General features: G+C 52.9%; 2 long non-coding RNA genes across 2 annotated transcripts; both read right to left on the minus strand.

Annotated features, from left to right (window-relative positions):
- Positions 1-241: 241 nt before the first annotated feature.
- LOC123357003 lies at positions 242-1,507 on the minus strand. Its single transcript, XR_006575484.1, has 4 exons — positions 1,443-1,507; positions 966-1,113; positions 479-786; positions 242-302 (listed from the first exon to the last, which is right to left on the minus strand). It is a non-coding gene; the product is annotated as an uncharacterized LOC123357003 (long non-coding RNA).
- An 11,801-nt stretch (positions 1,508-13,308) lies between these two features.
- Positions 13,309-14,574, minus strand: LOC123357004. The gene is made up of 4 exons (XR_006575485.1): positions 14,510-14,574; positions 14,033-14,180; positions 13,546-13,853; positions 13,309-13,369 (listed from the first exon to the last, which is right to left on the minus strand). It is a non-coding gene; the product is annotated as an uncharacterized LOC123357004 (long non-coding RNA).
- Between the last annotated feature and the right edge of the window lie 299 nt (positions 14,575-14,873).

The raw sequence follows: 14,873 nt of genomic DNA on the forward strand, positions 1-14,873 counted from the left end.
CTGAGCAGACTGGTTCTAATGAAAGAACAGATTTCTTCCCTGCTCTAGGGAGATTCCCATAGGAAAAGTCTCGGATGGTTGGGGTGGGGGCAATGCAAACCCTCAGCCCCTTGAATGGCAGGAAATCAGGACTCAGGGAGTTAAGGGGTGTCTCTGTCCTGCTGGAGGGAGCAGATCTGGAGAGCAGGAAGAGCACTAGTGGCATTGTAGGAAAGCCAGTGACTTCTACCTGTGAAGGTGGCTGAAGCTTCTGGCAGACACTAGAGTCCCGGATCCTTACACCTCCTTTGGGGATCCTTTCCCTAGGAATAAAATAAGGACACCACACAGAGAATGACATTTGAATCCCAGGTCTGGGATCCAGGGAAAAGGGATGATCTCAGCCAGGCTACGTACCAGGAACCTGATTTTGGTCCCAAGAGCCACAATTACCCAGAGGAGGTTTTCTTCCCCATTTGCTTTCAGGTTATTTACTCACAGTATTCATTTGTCTGCTTTGCTGGGTCTCCACTCTCTGCAGCTCTTCATTAGTTTTAGTAACAGTCTTTCAGTTTTTGCTTCTGTTTCCTCTTCTTACAGGGTAGCATCTGCTTAGCACTTTTTAAAAAAATAAAACAATTCAAAACAAAATCCTGATCCTACATGGAAGAGGAAGGTTCCTGAGAATTTGGCTGCAGAACTTTAGTGTCTGCATATTTCAGTCCCTATTATTTATTCAGGTGTAGGTCTGATGCCATCTGCACCCCCAAGAATGCCCATATGATGCACGGGGGGCCCTTAGAATACCTGTTAAAAGAGAAGAAGAGAGTAGATTAAAAGGTGGGGAAATCAACCAATGCATCAGCCCTTCTCTGCATCATTGAAGCACCAGGCATGGGAGCGAAACAGGTTAAAAATCCCCATGGTTCTTTCCCACTAGACAGACGTCCAGAAAGAAAAAGGCCTTCAGCCAATTATTTCCTTACACTCGGAAGGGGTGAAATTCAGCCCTGTGCAGACAGCCAGGGCAAGGTCTGTGCATCACAGCGGGGTTAAGTGGCACTTCACTGCCCAGGTGCTGGGAGACTTCGGTGGCACGGTTTTCCTCCTGGATTGGAACAGCCAGCTGGAATCCTGTGAGGTACAGAGCAGAGAGAGGTTAGGGCCACAACGTTCACCTCAGAGGCTGAGCTTCTGCAGACTTTTGGGATGTTCCCATCTGAGGAGGAGGATTTTGGCCAGCCCCAGCTCAGAGCTTTCAGTCACTTCAACCAGTGATTCTCTGGCACAGTTGATCTAAAGCAGCTGAACTTTTCAGGCCTTGCCCCCATCTCCGACCCCCCTCCCACCTCGCATTGCCCTCTAACAGCCCTCTCCCTTCTCTCGATCTCTGCCAAGCCCAAATACAGAGCCTAGCCTACGCTCCTCCTCTCAGACCCTCTCCTCACACGACCCTCCCCTACCTTTGAGAGGCTGATCCCGGTGCCCTTTACCCAGCTCCTGGAGAAATCATGGCTCCTCAGGACAACCTGGGAGTGGGTGGTTCCAACCTCTGTGTGGGGTGCATGGTTTTCCGTCTAAGCTTCACTGAGAGCCAGCATGTCTCGATTTCACAGGATGAGTGAAGTCTAGGAAGCGCTGCACTTCTTGAGGACTTCCAACTTCGCCCCATTTATCAATGGCTTCCACCTTATTTGGATCAATCATAACATCTTCTGGGGAGAGGATGTACCCCCAAAACTCTGTGGAGAGTTGGCTGGAGGTTCCGCTTTTCCAATTCTGCGTTGAAATCATGCAGCCGAAACCTCTCCAGGTTCGGATGTGCTGCGCGTGCTGCTCTGGGTTCTCCAAAAAGAGACGTATGTCACCCCAATAGATGACACTGTCCCCAAATACATCACTGATTAAGTGTTTCAAGGTCAGGGGACCATTAGTTAGCTCAAATAGCATATCAGACCGTTAAAATGTCCATCGTGTGTTTTGAAATCTGTCTTCCATTTGTCCCTTGCCCAAACGAGCCTTAGATTGGAAATTTGTCCCTTTACCCAGCTCCTGGAGAAATCATGGCTCATCAGGACAACCTGGGAGTGGGTGGTTCCAACCTCTGTGTGGGGTGCATGGTTTTCCGTCTAAGCTTCACTGAGAGCCAGCATGTCTCGATTTCACAGGATGAGTGAAGTCTAGGAAGCGCTGCACTTCTTGAGGACTTCCAACTTTGCCCCATTTATCAATGGCTTCCACCTTATTTGGATCAATCATAACATCTTCTGGGGAGAGGATGTACCCCCAAAACTCTGTGGAGAGTTGGCTGGAGGTTCCGCTTTTCCAATTCTGCGTTGAAACCATGCAGCCGAAACCTCTCCAGGTTCGGATGTGCTGCGCGTGCTGCTCTGGGTTCTCCAAAAAGAGACGTATGTCACCCCAATAGATGACACTGTCCCCAAATACATCACTGATTAAGTGTTTCAAGGTCAGGGGACCATTAGTTAGCTCAAATAGCATATCAGACCGTTAAAATGTCCATCGTGTGTTTTGAAATCTGTCTTCCATTTGTCCCTTGCCCAAACGAGCCTTAGATTGGAAATTTGTCCCTTTACCCAGCTCCTGGAGAAATCATGGCTCCTCAGGACAACCTGGGAGTGGGTGGTTCCAACCTCTGTGTGGGGTGCATGGTTTTCCGTCTAAGCTTCACTGAGAGCCAGCATGTCTCGATTTCACAGGATGAGTGAAGTCTAGGAAGCGCTGCACTTCTTGAGGACTTCCAACTTCGCCCCATTTATCAATGGCTTCCACCTTATTAGGATCAATCATAACATCTTCTGGGGAGAGGATGTACCCCCAAAACTCTGTGGGGAGTTGGCTGGAGGTTCCGCTTTTCCAATTCTGCGTTGAAACCATGCTGCCGAACCCTCTCCAGGTTCAGATGTGCTGCGCGTGCTGCTCTGGGTTCTCCAAAAAGAGATGTATGTCACCCCAATAGATGACACTGTCCCCAAATACATCACTGATGAAGTGTTGCAAGGTCAGGGGACCATTAGTTAGCTCAAATAGCATATCAGACCGTTAAAATGTCCGTCGTCTGTTTTGAAATCTGTCTTCCATTTGTCTCTTGCCCAAATGAGCCTTAGATTGGAAATCCTTGCAGATGAAGGTTGATGAAAGCCTTTGCAGATTTCCTGTGAGCCAACAATTGTGGGATTCACAGCAGAGGGTAATGGTTTCAAATGATCACTTTGTTCAGGAGCTGATTGTCTAAAGAGAGGCGTTGCAGAATCCCACATTTCTTCTTCCCCAAAAGGGCCTGCTCTTAGGACCGGTTCTCATGACTGTACGCAGGGAGATCCACTAATTCTGGTCCCAACAATGCGTAAATACAGGGAAAAGCAACTTTCAGCCAAGGTAGTAGGTCAACAGGGCAGTCATAATCCTGGTCTAGAGGTAACGAGTCCACATTTCTTTCCACGGTATCCATGTAATCTTGGTATTTATCAGGAACGCCACCATCAATCAAACCCTAACCCCTCCCCTTGACCCTCCCAAGCCCTACCCGTTGACCCCTTAGTCCCTCCCACCTGTCACCGGAAGTCCCGCCCCATGGGGGGGTTTAACTCCGGGGTCAAGGTGGCCACATGACTGGAAGCAAGGTGTGTCATGTGACCCCTCTAAGAACTCCTCCCACCACTCTCTACCAATCAGGATGGGTTTCATCCCAGAAGGACCACCCTGAGAGGAGATTTGACCAGTCAGGGTAAGTTCTGAGGTGGGGTGACCCATCCAGAAGTGGGTCGTGTGACCCCTCTAAGAACTCCTCCCACCGCCATCTACCAATTAGGATGGGTTTGACCCGATAGGACTGCCCTAAGAGGAGATTTTGACCAATCAGGGAGAATTCTGGGGCAGGGTGACCCGTCCAGAAGTGGGCCGTATGACCCCACTAAGAACTCCTCCCAAGGCCCTCTGCCAATCAGGGTGCAGCACCATTACCCCATAAGTCCCAGCACCGGACAGATGAGGCCATCTCTTACCAAGGACACATGGTTTAGAAATTGTGGAAAGGCTGCTGAGAGGAAACCTGGACTCCTTCACCATCCCCGTGAGAACTTCAGACTCTGTCTTCACCCTGAGGGTCTTTGACCATCCGCGGAGAAAGCACTACGTCAGCGACAGTCCCGAGCAGAAGGAGAGAGCGACCGAGGGGAGCCCTTCGGCCCAGCCATTGATGGATAAACCGGAACCGGAACTCCAAACCCAACTGCTTGTGAGAGACCCCAATGAGCATGGTGGCCTCTCTTTGTCCACCCGCTTAGAGGTGGAATGCGATTGAGGCTCAGGGGTGTCACCGGTGGAGAAGGTGAACAGAAAAGACGTCACACAGGTAAATGAATGATTAAGAAGCAATCGCTTCTTAATGGGTAAGGAACCGGGGGTTGTGTAAATCTAAAAACAAGCAGTGGGCTGCTTACACTGTTTCTGTTATGAAACTCAACAGCTCAATGATGCCTTTCTAGACGGCCTGGAAACCCTGGACAGCGTTGCATCAAGCAGGGAAGATAACCAGGCCCACCTTGGTTTTGCTCAACACCGATACAAGTTGTTGGAGAGGACTCTGAGGATGATGGCCATGAGGTGTTTCAGAGGAGGCTTGGCATAGTAACTGAGCCAGTGCCTCGTCAAGAGCGTAAAAAGTCACGCAGACTATTGTATGTGTTGCTGTTTATGCTGCCCTTAAGCACTGCCTGAGGGAAAAGCTTTGTAAAGAATGCGAGGGACGTGTCATAGATATCAACTGCAAGCTCCGGGGCCTATGTGCTGAGCTGGGTTTGGAAAGCTGATTAAACACCGTTATTGCCAGAGGTTCTGCTGTGCAATGTCTGTGCCTAAGCCAAGAACATTTAGCGCAAGGGGGGACCTTGTTCAATGCTGTGCAATTGAGTGGAGCCCCTGACTGTGTTTTAAAGAAAATAACCTGCTTACAGCTGGGGTGGAAAAATTGCAGGCACCTTCTGGTTCATTTTCTTTAAAACACAGTCAGGGTCTCCACTCACTTGCACAGCATTTCTCCAGTTATGGCAATCATGTGAACAAGGACGTGTGTATCACGAATTGTGGGTTTTTTGCTATAAAACCTGTTGAAAAATCTCTATTCAGGGGGATGACAGTTTGCTGCCCCCCCCCCCCCGGCATGCTCATAATAAAGGGGCCTCCGGTGATTCTGATAACACAACAAAAGTTACAGATCCCTGCTTAAGGAAAAGACTATTTGTAAGAAATCTAAAAGGATTCAGCTAGAGAATGGGGAGGGGACAAACACGCGATAGAAAACTTGGTAGCTGTAAATTAAAAATAAAAAACCCTATTGAAAAGGGCTTTGTGACTATCTGTGTTTCTGTTCGAAGGCCTTTGGCCCTTAAGTGAGCTAGAAGTGTTAATGAAGCGTCTTGGTTTGGTTTCAAGGAGCTGTATGTCTTTTCAATCAAAAATCAATTGTGTGTGAGAGCCTAGCGCTTGTGGGTTTTGTGTGTAAAAGTGACCCATTTACAGCAAAAAGCTGAAATGTATGTTGGGGGGCGGGGGAAATCCTAAGAAATGTGCTTACAGTAAAACAAACAGGCTGTTCAGACCTGTGTTTGAGTACAAAAGAGTTGACTTATCCTCTTGAACTGAGTGGGTTTAACCCCCACCCCACCTCACTGAATAGCCAAGGTGACTGCGATTACTTACCCTTGCTGCCATAGGGTTAAATTTGATGGGGGTGGATGGTGAGTTCTGATTAATATGAAATGAAATAAAAGCTCAGGAATTCGCAGATGCCATTGGACAGTTTCAATATAACTGCTGGAGTTGGCAGAACTCAATTGGACAGTTTCAATATGACCCCAGGAGTTGGTGGAACACTATTGGACAGATTAAATATGGCCCTGGACTTGGTTGAATGCTCTGGGTCGTTCTTTCTAGAAAACACCCCCACCCCAAACTTTAAGCATGAAAGAAACGTGTTTAAAAAAAACAACCCCAAGCCCCAAGACATTCATTGATCTCTGCAAAGGGCCCTCCGATTGGAAATGGGGACTGTTCAATACTCTAAGAAGGCCCCACAGAAACATTTATTTTAACTTACAGAAAAAAAGAAAAAAGAAAAAAGAAGCCCTGTTGTGAAGACAGCTTGGTCCCCCCACCCCAGATCACCACAGCGGGTGGTGCGGGAGGGGTGCCTAAAGTCCTCAAGGATCTATTAGTTCAGAGCTGTGGGGATTAAATTAACCTGCTAGCTACTCTGCTGAAGTCTGTTTGAACAAAGGGCTAAGATGGTAAGGGGTGTTATTGAACAGTATATGGAGGCAAACTTGGTTTGGTGTGTTTCTAAAGCTGCTGATTTGTGTGTGAGAGGGGTCTGGGCAAGGCATAGGTGTAGGGTTTTAAAAGTACTTGGTTTGTTTCAAACCAACAGGGTTTTTTTCCTGTGCAAAATGTGGTTTAAAATGGATTTTAAAAGCAGTTTGGTTTTTATTCTGCAAAATGAGATGCATTTTAAAAAAATGTTTTTGAGGTTTTTGTTGTTGTTTGTTTGTTTGTTTGTTGTTTTTTGGTTTATGTTTTAAGTGGTAGAAATAAACTCAAAACCCGTGTTTGTCGTACAGCCTGAACTGGATGATTTGGTTTAAAGCGCTGACTTTTTAAACAGAAAACTCCCCTAATGAATATTTAGTTTTGAAGTTTACAAGACGGTTTCCTGTGTTTTATAATAATGCTGTTTGCTCCACAGTACGGTGGAAACATGAGAGATCCTTAGAGCAGAGGGAAAACAAGCTCAGAAGAAAAGGGAACGAGACAAGCTGAAAGGGAAAATTCACTAGCATCAGTGACTGATGATGGATGGATGAAGCCCAGTAAATATATTTTGCTTATTGGTTGGGTTGTTCTGTGAGGTTTTGTATTTGAAGTGAATACATAGGTGTCGGTGAGAAAGATGATAAAGTTCAGTTTTGTAAAATGGTTCCCCCCACCCCCCATAGGCCTGGGTCTTCGGCAGTGGGGTGCAGCCAGGTCTTCGGCGGTAATTCGGCGGCGGAGGGCCCCCGCCGCGGGTCTTCGGGGCACTTCGGCGGCGGGTCCCGGAACGGAAGGGCCCCCCGCCGCCGAATTACCGCCGAAGACCTGGCTGCATTTCGGCGGCGGGTCCCACTTCGGCGGTAATTCGCCAGTGTGGGGTCCTTCCGCTCCGGGGCAGGGAGCACCGAGCTTTTTAATTCCCAGCCCCAGCCCGTTTGCCGGAGCTGCGGTGGGAGGGGAGGAGGGATTTAAAGGGCTCTGGGCTTCCCGCAGCTGCGGGAGCTCCGAGCCCTTTAAATCCTGGACCCAGCCCAGCTGCCAGAGCTGCGGGGGAAAATTAAAGGGCTCTGGGCTCCGCTGGAGCTCTGAGCCGTTCAAATCCCTGCCGAGGAAGCCGGTGCGGTCCGGCACGGCATATTGACTCTTCCTGGTACGCCGTACTGGACTGTAATGGCTTATTTTCATCTCTGCTTCAGAGATCCCACGACTGCGGGGAGCCCAGAGCCCTTTAATTTCCCCTTGCAGCTCCGGCAGCTGGGCTGGGGCCAGGATTTAAAGGGCTCGGGGATCCCGCGGCTGCGGGAAGCCCAGAGACCTTTAAATACCCCCCGCAGCTCCAGAAGCCAGGCTGGGGCTGGGAATTAAAGGGCTCAGAGCTCCCGCGGCTACAGGGAGCACAGAGCCCTTTAAATTCCCCCGCAGCTCTGGCAGCCAGGTTCGGATGTGGATTTAAAGGGCCCGGAGCCCCACGGCTGCAGGGATCCAGAGCATTTCCGGGCTGGGGCCGGGATTTGAAGGGCCCGGAGCTCCTGACGCTGCAGGGAGCACCGAGCTTTTTAATTCCCAGCCCCAGCCTGGCTGCCGGAGCTGCGGTGGGAGGGGAGGAGGGATTTAAAGGGCTCTGGGCTCCCCGCAGCCGCCGGAGCTCTGAGCCCTTTAAATCCCCGCTGAGGAAGCCGGTGCGGTTCAGCACAGCGTACTGGCTCTTGCCGCTACGCTGTACTGGCCCGTACCGGCTTACTTTCATCTCTGGCTCAGAACTCCTACGGCTGCGGGGAGCCCAGAGCCCTTTAAATTCCCCCCGCAGCTCCAGGAGCTGGGCTTGGGCCGGGAATTAAAGGGCTCAGAGCTCCAGCGTTTGCTGGGAACCCAGAGCCCATTAAATCTCCCCCATGCAGCTCCAGCAGCTGGGCTGGGGCCGGGATTTAATGGGCTCAGAGCAGGGGTGAAAGTAACTTCCAGGATTTACTGGTACTGCTGTAATCCTAAGGGGGCATGGCTTAAACCGGAAGAGGTGGGGCCTCAAGATTTAAAGGTCCTGGAGCATCGGCTGCGGCTGGGAGCCCCAGGGCCTTTAAATCAACCCTGGGCTCAGGGGCAAATGAAAGGGCCCAGGGCTCAGGCCGCCGTAGAGCCCCGAGCCCTTTAAATTCCCCCCGCAGCTCCGGCAGCCGGATTCGGGTGTGGATTTAAAGGGCCCGGAGCTCCCATGACTGCAGGGAGCACCGAGCCCTTTAAATCTGGCCCCAGCCCGGCTGCCAGAGCTGCGGGGGGGAATTAAAGAGCTCTCGGCTCCCTGCAGCCACCAGAGCTCTGAGCCGTTCAAATCCCTGCTGAGGAAGCCAGTGCGGTCCGGCACGGCATATTGGCTCTTCCTGGTACACCATACTGGACCGCAATGGCTTATTTTCATCTCTGCTTCAGAGATCCCATGGCTGAGGGGAGCCCAGAGCCCTTTAAATTCCCCCTCAGCTCTGGCAGCGGGGTTCAGGTGTGGATTTAAAGGGCCTGGAGCTCCCACGGCTGCAGGGAGACAGAGCATTGCCAGGCTGGGGCTGGGAATTAAAGGGCTCAGAGCTCCGGCAGTTGCTGGGAATCCAGAGCCCATTAAATCTCACCCTCCCCCCCCCCCGCAGCTCCAGCAGCTGGGATGAGGTCAGGATTTAATGGGCTCAGCGCTCCCCATTGCTGCGTAGATCCCAGAGCCCTTTAATTCCCCTCCACGCAGCTCCAGCACCCAGGCTGGGGCAGGGAATTAAAGGGCTGAGAGCTCTCCGCAGCGGCAGGAGCTCCGGGCCCTTTAAATCCTGGCTCCAGACGGGTAAGGCTCAGGCTCCTCACAGCCATGGGAGCTCCGGACCCATTAAATCCACTCTCGAACCCGGCTGCCAGAGCTGCGAGGGGAATTTAAAGGCCCTGGGGCTCCCAGTCACAGCCAATGCTCCAGGATCTTTAAATCTTGAGAGGCCCCGCCCCTTCGGGTTGAGGCCACACCCCCTCAGGACTCCGGCAGTACCGGTAAGTCCTGGAAGTTACTTTCACCCCTGACTTAATCATTCCTTTACCTGTGTTCACCTTGTGCGCCGGTGACTCCCCCGAGCCGCAGTCGCATTCCACCTCTAAGGGGGTGAAGAAAGAGAGGCCACCATGCTCGTTGGGGTGCTCGTTGGGTTTTGGGTTCGGGTTCCGGCGTATCCATCAACGGCTGGGCCAAAGGGCTCCCCTCGGTCGCTCCCTCCTCCTCCTCGGCACTGTCGCTGATGTAGCGCTTACTCCGTGGATGGTCAAAGACCCTCGGGGCGAAGACAGAGTCTGAAGTTCTCATGGGGATGGTGAAGGAGTCCAGGTTTCCTCTCTGCAGCCTTCCCATGATTTCTAAACCATGGGTCCTTGGCGAGAGATGGCCTCGTCCGTCCGGCGCTGGGACTTATGAGGTGATGGTGCTGCACCCTGATTGGCAGAGGGCCCTGGGAGGAGTTCTTAGTGGGGTCAAACAGCCCTCTCCCGGACAGGTCACCCTCCCCCAGAACTCGCCCTGATTGGTCAGGATCCCCTCTGGGGGTGGTCCTGTCAGGACAAAACCGATCCTAATTGGTTGAGGGCAGTGAGAGGAGTTCTTAGAGGGGTCACAAGACACACGTCGGGATAGGTCACCCTCCCACCCCAGAGCTCGCCCTGATTGGTCAAATCTCCTCTTGGGGTGGTCCTTCCGGGACGAAACCCATCCTGATTGGTAGAGGGTGGTGGGAGGAGTTCTTAGAGGAGTCACATGACACACCTGGCTTCCAGTCATATGGCCGCCTTGACCACGAAGTAATACCCCCATGGGGCGGGACTTCCGGAGACAGGTGGGAGGGACTAAGGGGTCATGGGGCGGGGTTAGGGTTTGATTAATGGTGGGGCCTGTCTACTGCTGCCAGGTGTTGAGTGTTTGCAGGCAGAACGGGAGCCAGTGTCCATGTCCAGGCCGGAGGTCGAAGCCGGGTGGTCAGAAATACGAGGCAAAGTCCATATCCATGCAAAGATCGAAGCCATGCAGTCAAAATTGAAGGGGTTGGGGAAGATCAGGAGGAGAAGGAGGTGGCAGGGCTGGAGCGGGTGGGTGGAGGGCCTGGAGCGAGGCTAGAGAAAGGCAAGGAGAATACTGAGCCGGGGTTCAGAACCCAAATCTGGAGCCAAGAAGGGTCACACCAAAGTCATAGCCAGAGACCAGAGTCAAGAGTCCAGCCAGAGTCAACAGCGAGAAACCGGAGGGCAGGGCAGGGCAGGGCAGGGGGTACATGCGGGCGGGAATGAGGATGACTTACTGGAGCCCTGGAGACCCCTCATCGGGGGACTCCCTTCCTAGCAATACCAGAAGGACAGCGGGGTGACAAAGATATCTCTGAGACTGGGCTCCAAGCCAAGGGGAGCTCCCATCCAGGCTGTGTGCCAGGACCCCGTCACCCTCCCTGTTCATTTCACACGCACAGACCCCCTGGCTGGAGGGGAGAATAAAGGGCAGAAGCGAAGGTGCCCCTGGGGGAAAGGCTCTAGGCCGGGACCCAGTCCACTTCCCAGATCTACACCCAGGATTGTGTGACCAGGCCCACAGCCCTTCCTCTGCGTCTCAGTTCCCACCTGACGCATGGGGAGGCTCCTCCCCTGCCCCAGGGTGTTCGGGGGGAGTTTCCTTCCTGGCTGGGAAGGGCTCAGATACCAGGTGGGTGGATTGGGCCCCGGGTGGGGGATGGTCGGACATTCGCTGTGTCAGGGGTGACAGGGGTCATGGGAGGGTCTGAGCAGTGACGACGGGGGAGGGGCCCCATGTCAGACCACCCCTCCCAGACTGCAATGGCTATTGAGCACAACCCCTGGCTCTGCGGATGCTCTCACTTCTGGGCCAGCCCCACAGCCTGATTCTTCCCAACCAGTATCTGGCCTGGCCCCAGCCCCAGGGGTCGGGGTGGGGCAGGGTGTCCAGAGCGAGGTGCTCGGCCTTGGTTTCTCTCAGTGCTGCGGGGGGCTCTATGGCCGCTCCCCCCAGCCCTTCCCCCCAGGCACAGTGAGACAGAGCAGTACCTGCGGCAGGGGGCCCGAGCTGGTCATGCGAGGGGGGGGTCTTCAGTGCTGCCCCAAGGAGCACAGCCCCTGCAGGGCGTCGGGCACCTGGCCCAAGACCCTGATGTTAAACAGCTGGATCTTTATGTAGGCTGCGATGTCCTCCTGTTGCAAGGGAACAAGGATCAATCAGAGACTCCGACACCCACGAGAACGAAGGGTATTAACGGCACCGGGAGCCAGCAACATTTCCTCCCCATGTCTGAGGGACGGATTCCCCCGCCCAACCCCCGAGACGAAATCTTCTCTCTTCTCTAGTGACTTCCATCCCCTCTCCCACCATTGTGGAATGAACTCCTGCCCCCACTCCTCTCAGTCCCCCCGCGAGAACTGTTCTACCTCCCAACCCAGCGGGAATCCAGCTCCGCTCTACAGAGTCCCCTCAGCCACCCTCGCCCCCTCCAGCCGGGGGCTGGGAGGCTTTGGGCAGTAGTGCCGGGGGGTGAGAGGAAGTGGACACCTTTCCCCAAGGGATCCCCATGTCCTTAACGTGATGCCATGGCCAGTGGCTCTGGTGAATGGGGCACTTAAGCAGCCTCTGCTGACTGACTCCTCCAGTTCTCCCAGAGCAGGTGGGGGCTGGGATATCACGATACCAGAGCTCTAGGAACCGGCCTGAGGCCCCGAGGGGGATGAAAGGCTCACAGAAGGGACTAGGGGAGTTGGCAGACCCTAGCATGAGCAATGGCAGCGTGTCGTGCTGATGTGACGCCTGTTAGGAAATAGCCTTGCTGGGGAGCTGGGTCTGCCCTGCTTTGAGCTGCTCAGGGGAGAAGCTGGCACCGACCAATGGCACCTGTCTGGGGTCACCCTCTTCTTGCTCCCTGGTCAGCACATGGGGATGGGATGGGAGTGATTTTCAATGGCCTGGAGGTGAAAGGCCCTAGGGGTCTCTCCCCAGGTGACCCCTCTTTGGTTACCTCGTCCTCTAGCAGCTGGCCGGCTTCCCCCAGGATGGAATACGTCAGCACCAGGCCAGCCTGGCTGACGTGGAGGAGGGGGTGGTGAATGGCCAGCAGGCCCTCCTGGAGGAAAGATCTTTTCTGCTCCTCTGTGAACAGCTCGCCAAAGGCCTAAAACCAAAAGAACCAGAGCCCTTACAATGGCCCAGAACCAGGCTCCAAATCCCTCGAGTGTCTCACAAGGTGGAGAAGAGTCCTGGGGCAGCCAACCTTTGGGGTCCCATGGACCAGGAACCCCCGTCAGTAGGAGGCTGCAGAAGTGGGTGGAGCTGGATTTGTTGACAGTGAATGAGAGGGGCTTGTGCTGAAGGACCCTGGGTCAATCCCCACCAATTCCTGTGATGTCTACATGTGGCCATGATTTTACTTACCTCTCAAGGTAGGTTATTTAGCCCATTCCTGGACACATGTGTTACATCTGCTGCTGGCCACCCCTGAGATGTAGGTCCTTCATCCACACAAGGACATGGCACATCAAGGTCAATCCAGCAGCTCCCATCCGGTCTTCACCTCCGCAATGGAGGGCGAGCTCTAACCTGACCAGAGAAAGACAGGGTGGTGTTCTTCAGGGGAATCTGCTGGAGCTCCTGCATCCCCTGCTCCACCTCACACCCCGACACGCTCAGGGTTTTCCAAAGATACCACTAATCTCGGATAAACAAAGCAGCTGAGATGAGGTCAGTGTGGGTGGATTTACTGAGCAGACTGGTTCTAATGAAAGAACAGATTTCTTCCCTGCTCTAGGGAGATTCCCATAGGAAAAGTCTCGGATGGTTGGGGTGGGGGCAATGCAAACCCTCAGCCCCTTGAATGGCAGGAAATCAGGACTCAGGGAGTTAAGGGGTGTCTCTGTCCTGCTGGAGGGAGCAGATCTGGAGAGCAGGAAGAGCACTAGTGGCATTGTAGGAAAGCCAGTGACTTCTACCTGTGAAGGTGGCTGAAGCTTCTGGCAGACACTAGAGTCCCGGATCCTTACACCTCCTTTGGGGATCCTTTCCCTAGGAATAAAATAAGGACACCACACAGAGAATGACATTTGAATCCCAGGTCTGGGATCCAGGGAAAAGGGATGATCTCAGCCAGGCTACGTACCAGGAACCTGATTTTGGTCCCAAGAGCCACAATTACCCAGAGGAGGTTTTCTTCCCCATTTGCTTTCAGGTTATTTACTCACAGTATTCATTTGTCTGCTTTGCTGGGTCTCCACTCTCTGCAGCTCTTCATTAGTTTTAGTAACAGTCTTTCAGTTTTTGCTTCTGTTTCCTCTTCTTACAGGGTAGCATCTGCTTAGCACTTTTTAAAAAAATAAAACAATTCAAAACAAAATCCTGATCCTACATGGAAGAGGAAGGTTCCTGAGAATTTGGCTGCAGAACTTTAGTGTCTGCATATTTCAGTCCCTATTATTTATTCAGGTGTAGGTCTGATGCCATCTGCACCCCCAAGAATGCCCATATGATGCACGGGGGGCCCTTAGAATACCTGTTAAAAGAGAAGAAGAGAGTAGATTAAAAGGTGGGGAAATCAACCAATGCATCAGCCCTTCTCTGCATCATTGAAGCACCAGGCATGGGAGCGAAACAGGTTAAAAATCCCCATGGTTCTTTCCCACTAGACAGATGTCCAGAAAGAAAAAGGCCTTCAGCCAATTATTTCCTTACACTCGGAAGGGGTGAAATTCAGCCCTGTGCAGACAGCCAGGGCAAGGTCTGTGCATCACAGCGGGGTTAAGTGGCACTTCACTGCCCAGGTGCTGGGAGACTTCGGTGGCACGGTTTTCCTCCTGGATTGGAACAGCCAGCTGGAATCCTGTGAGGTACAGAGCAGAGAGAGGTTAGGGCCACAACGTTCACCTCAGAGGCTGAGCTTCTGCAGACTTTTGGGATGTTCCCATCTGAGGAGGAGGATTTTGGCCAGCCCCAGCTCAGAGCTTTCAGTCACTTCAACCAGTGATTCTCTGGCACAGTTGATCTAAAGCAGCTGAACTTTTCAGGCCTTGCCCCCATCTCCGACCCCCCTCCCACCTCGCATTGCCCTCTAACAGCCCTCTCCCTTCTCTCGATCTCTGCCAAGCCCAAATACAGAGCCTAGCCTACGCTCCTCCTCTCAGACCCTCTCCTCACACGACCCTCCCCTACCTTTGAGAGGCTGATCCCGGTGCCCTTTACCCAGCTCCTGGAGAAATCATGGCTCCTCAGGACAACCTGGGAGTGGGTGGTTCCAACCTCTGTGTGGGGTGCATGGTTTTCCGTCTAAGCTTCACTGAGAGCCAGCATGTCTCGATTTCACAGGATGAGTGAAGTCTAGGAAGCGCTGCACTTCTTGAGGACTTCCAACTTCGCCCCATTTATCAATGGCTTCCACCTTATTTGGATCAATCATAACATCTTCTGGGGAGAGGATGTACCCCCAAAACTCTGTGGAGAGTTGGCTGGAGGTTCCGCTTTTCCAATTCTGCGTTGAAATCATGCAGCCGAAACCTCTCCAGGTTCGGATGTGCTG

This window comes from Mauremys mutica, unplaced genomic scaffold (genome assembly GCF_020497125.1).
Source record: "Mauremys mutica isolate MM-2020 ecotype Southern unplaced genomic scaffold, ASM2049712v1 000182F_np12_subseq_1:75320_obj, whole genome shotgun sequence".
NCBI classification, from domain to species: Eukaryota; Metazoa; Chordata; order Testudines; family Geoemydidae; genus Mauremys; species Mauremys mutica.